Source organism: Nilaparvata lugens, chromosome 2 (genome assembly GCF_014356525.2).
Source record: "Nilaparvata lugens isolate BPH chromosome 2, ASM1435652v1, whole genome shotgun sequence".
Lineage (NCBI taxonomy): Eukaryota > Metazoa > Arthropoda > Insecta > Hemiptera > Delphacidae > Nilaparvata > Nilaparvata lugens.
The window spans coordinates 82,638,582-82,646,385 of record NC_052505.1 but is presented as its reverse complement, the minus strand read 5'-3'; positions in this window follow the sequence as shown (position 1 = coordinate 82,646,385).

Here is a 7,804-nt window from a genome sequence, read left to right as displayed (position 1 = left end):
AACATTTTCATCTCGTGTTCATTATTTTGAGGTTATGTGAAATGCATTCTATTTTTCATTTTGCCAATGTTGAATTTCACATCCAATTCAATGATTGAAATCATTAGTTCCTTCTTCACCGCCTGGAGCGCTCATTTCTTCTGCTCACATTTTGTCTTCTCTCCAGCAGCTGCTGCGCTCTGGTGACTGCCTTTCAAAACTGGACACAGCCTATGCAGTTATGACTTGCATTTTTTTGATGGCTGCTTCTTCTCGTTATGTCGAAGGCGTGTTTCGTTTGATCTTTTCAAGTTTTTCTGGTGAAAACTTTGCTCAGTGCAATGGGATAATTCCATTCCTATTTCTTCATTTTTTGTGAGTTGGTGGCGCGTGCGCGTAACAAATTGATTCAATATCAATTTTATTTTCCTTTGGGTGAACCCGTAACCATCTACCTTTGACTGTAACTTGGCGTGCCTTGTTAATATTTTGTGAATCTACTTCAACACTATCATCTACTTTCAACTTGGATTGACGTGCCTTGTTGCTATTAATGAATCTGTTTCAATATCATATTGAATCTTCTTTTAAACTTGATTTCGAACTGTAACTTACTAATGTTTGGTAATGCCCTGCCTTTACTTGACTGTTGTGTTTAAACTGGTAGCCACACACTTGCTTAGGCTTACCTCAGTTTCCATATGAACTGGACAATTCAACTAAAGTTAGCTCTTCAAATATTGAACAGTGATTAATATTTTCTTGGAAGATCTTTCAATGTTTCCAAACGAACTGGGAGTTATCAATGTGCTGTAACCAATCATCCTATCCATACAAGTGTTGGAAATCTGCATCAATTCACCACGGACAGTATACCCATACTTCAGCAAGCCTACCTTGACTATTTCCTGGAGCAACTTGAACACCACTATCATGTTGAAACCCTAGGTAACTGCATATTTTTACCATCTTTGTATTTGCTAATTACTTTTATCTTCCTATCCCTTAAATGAGGTTAGGGTTGAGTTTATTTATTATTTGGATCTAATTACTTAGGCTATTTTTGATTTTTTGTTGCTTCATCATAGGTCAGATTTTTTTTTTATGAAACAAGAATAACTATGACAACCTATTGTAATGTTTTCAATCATTCAGTTCAGTATTTGAATTTTCAATCATGAATGTTGTCAGAACATAATCTTTTCTTGTTCATGATGCAACTTACTATTGCAGAATCACTTAACATATAAAATATTGGTTACTTGGTAAAATATTGTACATCACTTGCTTAGGCTAGTTTTTTGATCATCACAATTTATTATGACTTAGGATTTTAAAACAACCAAGCAATTTTAGGCTAGCTATTTGATCATCACAATTATTGACTTAGGATTTTAAAACAAACAAGCAATTTTTATTGCATCAACTATATTTTGTTCAATTACAATATTTTGTAATCTACAAATTCTATAAATATTAAATTCATCACATTTTAAATTCAATTCAGTATTTTTCAAGCTCATTATTGTATTGTAATCTTATGATTAGTATTCAAGTTATTTGTAAGTGTGAATTACCATAGATGCAGTGCATCTTAACTGAATTGTCTCTACTAAACTTCGATGTTTATCAATTATAAATTTTCCATATTAAACCTCAATGAGTATTGATTTTGAACTGCCTCTAATGATTCTTGATGTTTATCAGTTATCTTGATTGTCTGTTTCTCCATTTAAATTTTTATGTTTACTGAACTTGACAATTTGTTATCAACTTTAATTCTGTATGATTATTGAGCTACTTGTATTCACTATCAAAAATTATTGTTCTGCCATTTCTATTTCAATACATTATATATTGCTCAATTGGTATTTTTTCTCCAAGAACCTATTCATGTAAGTAATAATTTTCGTCTTTTATGAAGCAAGACGGTGGTCCTCTTATTAAAATTATATGTATCTGGGTCAATGACCAATAAGCAAAATATTTACATCACATTGACCAGCCGCTCTATACTGATCCACTAGCTACCAGAATTCGGACTCAGAAACAATAGCCAAAGTGAACCAACTACAAATGATTTTATTGTGGCGCTACCTGTAGAATTACATGTCAACTATTATAAAAGCATGTTAGTAAACAAAGTACTACATCTTTCCCACATGCCAGTTTTGGCAACATTGTTTATTATGAGATTGACATGGAAAAATGTACTTGGTTCACTCTGGCAAAAGAAGTTTTTTGAAATATTACAGCTAGATAATACAACCTATTTCTACATGAATCTATTAATTATTACACATCTTGATTCTGATTGAAAACTTAGAATGATTGATCTTTGAATATGATTCTCTATGATGAATCACATGAAAAATGTTAATTGGAACATTCAACTACAAATTGAACTACTAATTTCCGAATCATTCTTGAATTTCTTAATTTCATTATTTTTTTTGTACTTTGCTTTTTTCAAGATTTTGACTTTCTATTAAATTATTCATCTTTGAATAACGTTTCCATCCTGTAGCCTACATTTTATTGGTTATGACTTTGGCTGGAAATTGTAATATTAATTTTGAAATATTTTTATTCTAATATGAATGGTACTAGTATGAATATTTTCAATACCGTACTTCTCTTCATGCTATATCTTACTGTATTATTTGAAATATATAAGTTAGATCGACAGTTTGTGTTATTTTAGTATAGATCCTTTCACCAAAAATCAAAATCTCACTATGCCAAAATGAACTAAGTTGAATGTTGGTGCCAAAGTGAACCAAGTTAGGATTTCTAAACATATTTTTTTCTTCACTAGTAACATGCAAAGTCCCTGAATTAAAATTTCTTGCTCATTCTTGGAAGAAATATGTATAAATTGCTTATAAATTTTCAAAATAAACATACCATGAATATTGAATTTATAAAATGGATTTCACTTACAACAATCAATACTGAAAAAACAGAAAAAATGACTTGGTTCACTTTGGCATCAGACCCTCCATATATTCTTGGACAGAACTTTGAACTTTAAATTTCCTCAGAACATAACCAATTTTTTCGGACATTTCATTATTTATCAAAATTTGGGAACAGAATAGTTTTGGGCTATGCCTGTTGTTCTATCCCGATCATATTCATATGATTTGTAATTATATCAACGAATAAATAAATAAATAAATACCACCAAATTACGACAAGAAAAGCACTATATAGCATTTGAGGCATGCGGTCAACTCTACTAGTTTTAGCTTATTCCGTTTGGGGGCACTAATGGGATGGCAGTGCTCCAACGTTTAATTGACCAAGTACTATAAAGAAAAAGAAAATGCTGAAGATATTACTGTAATATCAAGATTACCTGTGTGATAATATCTGATATGATATCAAATAGACCCTTCATATCATACCATATAATTTGTTTGTGAATGCACCAGAAGGAAAAACTAGAAATATTGTTTATCCACAAGCACTCAAATGAATAGTAGAATAATAAAACAATGCATTAAATTTAATCTTAATTACACTGATTAAAATATAATTTTTCAAAAAGAGTTTTCTTAATATTATCCATCTCAAATGCGCAGCAACGCGCGACGGGTCAGATAGTAGTTCATAAATAGTGAGTGAAGATGATGGTTCAAAATTTTCCAGTTCTATTCGAAATTTAGAAATTTTGGATAATTGTTTCTAATTCTGTCAGATTTCGTTATTCATGATAACTATTTTTTGATTGAAGATTTGTTAGTTTTTTGAAGTGTAAATTATTATTTTTAAGTGATAGTAACTTAACCTACAATTTAATTTGGACTGTAGTAAAAATTTGAGAAGGGACAGTTTTGGGCATAAGCCTGTTATGCCTTCTCACATAAGAGTAAGGGAAACGTATGATGGTAATAATGTAATAAAAACATGTAATAATGGTACATGACTGGATAAATAAATAAATCATAAAATACACATTGGCCCATATTGAACTCAAACTAAAGAGACTGGAAGAACATATTATCCTATTATATTAAGCGAGCAATTTCTGTACATTTATATCTGGTTATTTATGTTCAACGGATCTCGAAAACGGATCTAACGATTTTTACGAAATTTGGAACATAGTAGGTTTATGAAATAAAAAATCGATTACACTAGGTCTCGTCCTTGGGAAAACTCGGTGAACGACATTAAAATGATAATTCATCCTTGGCTGAAACAGCTGTGGATAGTAAAGTGAGTGAGCGAGTGAGTATGTGAAAATCAAAATATAGCATCCCCGAAATTCATAAGATGACGTATAGCCTGCTGTGAAATATAAACACGATCATTTTAGAGAATTGTGTTCTGTTTATCAATAAATAGAAATGACGAGCGAAGCTCGGTGCCCCGATATTGGATTATTATAGGAACACGTATATCCCTTCACCTGGGAAAGTAGACCTAATTACAATCTTTTATATTTATCATTCTAATTGTTCTGTGAGCTGCAATTGTAACAGCCTGGATTGTAACACGAAAAATCTTTAAAAAGAAGAACAAAAGTTCTAAGATACCTTGATGAACAAATCAATTAGGATGCCCACTTTAATAGTGTTTTCACGAAATTTGGAACATAGTAGGTTTATGATATAAAAATTCGATTGCACTAGGTCTCATCCCTGGGAAAAATCGCTGAAGGACATGAAAAGGATTAATGGTACAACAGATGATAAAATTGCAGTATTGTATATATGCTGTTCCTGGAAGAATAGATAACTGGTTGAAGGCATAAGGCAACCTCTTGCTTTATTTTCAAAAAATTATCTTTGAAAAAAGGCGGTTGGTCTGCATACTATCGTGAGGTACTTGCGGTTATGCAGCGGTGCAGCATTTTCGCTACCTCTTGGAAGGACACGCTTTCACTATCTACACAGACCACAAGCCTTCAATCGATGCTTTTCAACAGAACCGTGAAAAATTCCACCGATTCAACTAAATCAACTATCATTCATCTCTGAGTTTTCAACAGATATAAAATATGTAAAGGCATCCACAAACATTGCTGCTGATACACTTTCACGTATTGAAGCTATTAATACAACTCTTGATTTTGAGTTATGGGTCAAATCTCAAGAAATTGATGAAGAACTTAGAATAAGAATTAAATCCTATAAAGTTATTAAAAACCTTTTTAAGGTACTGAATATTTATGTTTTATTCACTCTTATTCTCATTACAATTTTAATAACTTAATAAACAGTTATTTCTTGTAATATCAAACTTGAAAAAAAATATTCAACAGTTTCCATAATAATTCTCACCGTCCCTGTATAATTACAAGTTTCGGAATTCAGAGATCAATACAACAGTTCATGAGCGAGTTCTTCAACCCAGAGGGTCACTAGTGAAATGGCTACTTTTGTGAAGTTTATTGAATAATCTTATACTGGGGAATAGGGCAAAACTTCATTATTATCATGGTTTTAAGTGACATTTGTAATATTTTTCCAATTTTTCTTGTTTGTATTAGTAGTTAGGAATTAATTGATCTGATGAATTCATAATTTTAGTAGGCCCTAGATTTTTTGAACTCAAAATTGAGTGTGAATCAAGTTATTATTTTTACATTTCTATGTATTCTAAATTAAATTTTAAATGTTGGGCGAACGCCTCTTGTTTTTACCTAAATTGTATATGTAGCCTATATGAATGAATAAATAAATATAAATATTAAGTCCACAGTGGACTCACGTTGTATTGAGCCTACCGGCCGCGTGAATCCAAGGTGGACTCACAGGCACTTCTTTCAGAAAAGACCGTGTGATGTCGCAGTGGCTTCACATTTCCTATGCATTTCAATAGTATTCGAAAGTGCATGGCCAGTAGGTACTAAAACTGCCATGGCCTGGTCATATGAGTGTTTGTTCTATTTTTATTTTGCATAAAAGTAAAAATCCATCACAATTCCTTTTAAATCTTTGAAATAATATTTTTCCTCCACCTACTGTCTAAAGTACTTACTTTACTCCCTGAAACATAATACCAAAGTGTCACTTTTTCGCTCTCGGTAGTAAAAAACAGAAAAACTCCCTAGGGAGGAAAAGTGACCCCATTTAAATAACATGGGAAGCATCACTATTTTGAAACTTACATTGTAATAGGGTAGAAGGTCTAATCTCAGATGAGAAAGCATAATAGAGGTATCTGTCATTGAGTCAACTGAATTCAATACCACAACCAGAAATTTGATCAACTCATGAAATATATGTTTGTATGACATTATATTTTTAATATTAATAGACGATAAAAATTTATACAATTTTAAAAATATTATATTCTATTCAAAATACCAGCCAACAAAATATTTTTGATCTGCAATTCAAATCTGAACCGCGTGATCTGGAGTCAGCCATTTTTGGTTGACGCCCAGCTGATATAATTGTTACAACTTTTGCCGATAGATAGTGCAATCGGCAGTGCCAATCATATGACCGGTTTTTGGGTTTCAGATTTTAGGTTATGTTGTTAGGAAACATTGTCACCAATACGTAAGTTATTGAAATGATATTATTTGCAGTTTCTATAAAAAAATGTAGATGGAGGAAAAATGTTGTACACATCACGAGCGAAAAATACATTTTCTCCCTCAGGAAAATTGTTGCCCTCGGCTTCGCCTCGGGCTTCAAACTTTTTCCCACAGGGAGAAAAAGTCGTACTTTTCACTCTAGATATACAAATAACTATTTCCATTTATTTCATTTCTAATTCAAACATTTCTAATTCCACATAAAATCAGCTGTTTCTTTTTAGCTTCAAAAACATATTTTTGTTTCACAAACAGTTGGTAACATTGCTATCAAGAAGCTTCCTCCTGTATTGATAACCTATTTTCAATAATTATTGAAACGTGTTTCTATGAAGTTTGTTAGTGGTGATTGTGATGGTGAAAAGTTTCTGAAATGGCAAGTGACTATCAATCCGAGCAATTTCGTATAAATAATAAACTTTTACAGGACTTATTATCTGATGAAGAGTCAGATTACATTAAAGAGTTAGATGATTCTTATTTGTCTGATGAATACAAACCTAGTGAAAATAGTGATGACTCCAGTGAAGAGCAACCTCAACAAAAAAAAAACAAAAAACTGTCAGAAATTCTAATGTAGGCGAACCAGTTGCTTCTACAAGTGCACATCCACCAATAGATTCTTCAATAACTAATACAATTGAAAGAGTGATAAGTGAATTCCTGATTTCCGATATTGATTGTGATAGTGATGATGAAAACGACATAGGTCCAAATGATGATAATATTGACTGGAATCCAGTGACAGGTATATTTATGAAGCATATGCAGTTTACTGAACATCCAGGAATATGTGATAATTTGGAAGATAATTTCAAGGACAAATCCCCAAATGAAATTTATTCCTACTTCCTGAATGATGATCTACTGAAGAATATTTCTGAAGAAACTAACAGGTATGCTCAACAACAAATTCAAAAGGGAATTTCTAGGAAAGCCAGACTCAACGATTGGAAAAATACAAATCCAGATGAGATGAAAACATTTTTTGGAATCATAATTTGGATGGGATTGACTATTTACCCAAGCATCGAATCATACTGGTCAACAAAGAAAATATACAAGAATAATATTCCTCAAATAATGTCTAGAAACAGGCTCCAGCTATTACTCAAGACATTACATTTCAGTGACAATGAAATTCCATCTACTGATAGACTCTGCAAAATTTCACCACTTCTAAACAAATTGCAAGAACTGTTCAAATCATGTGTAGTACCTGGTGAAGTGGAGTGCATTGATGAAACGCTTGTTCCTTTTCGAGGCCGT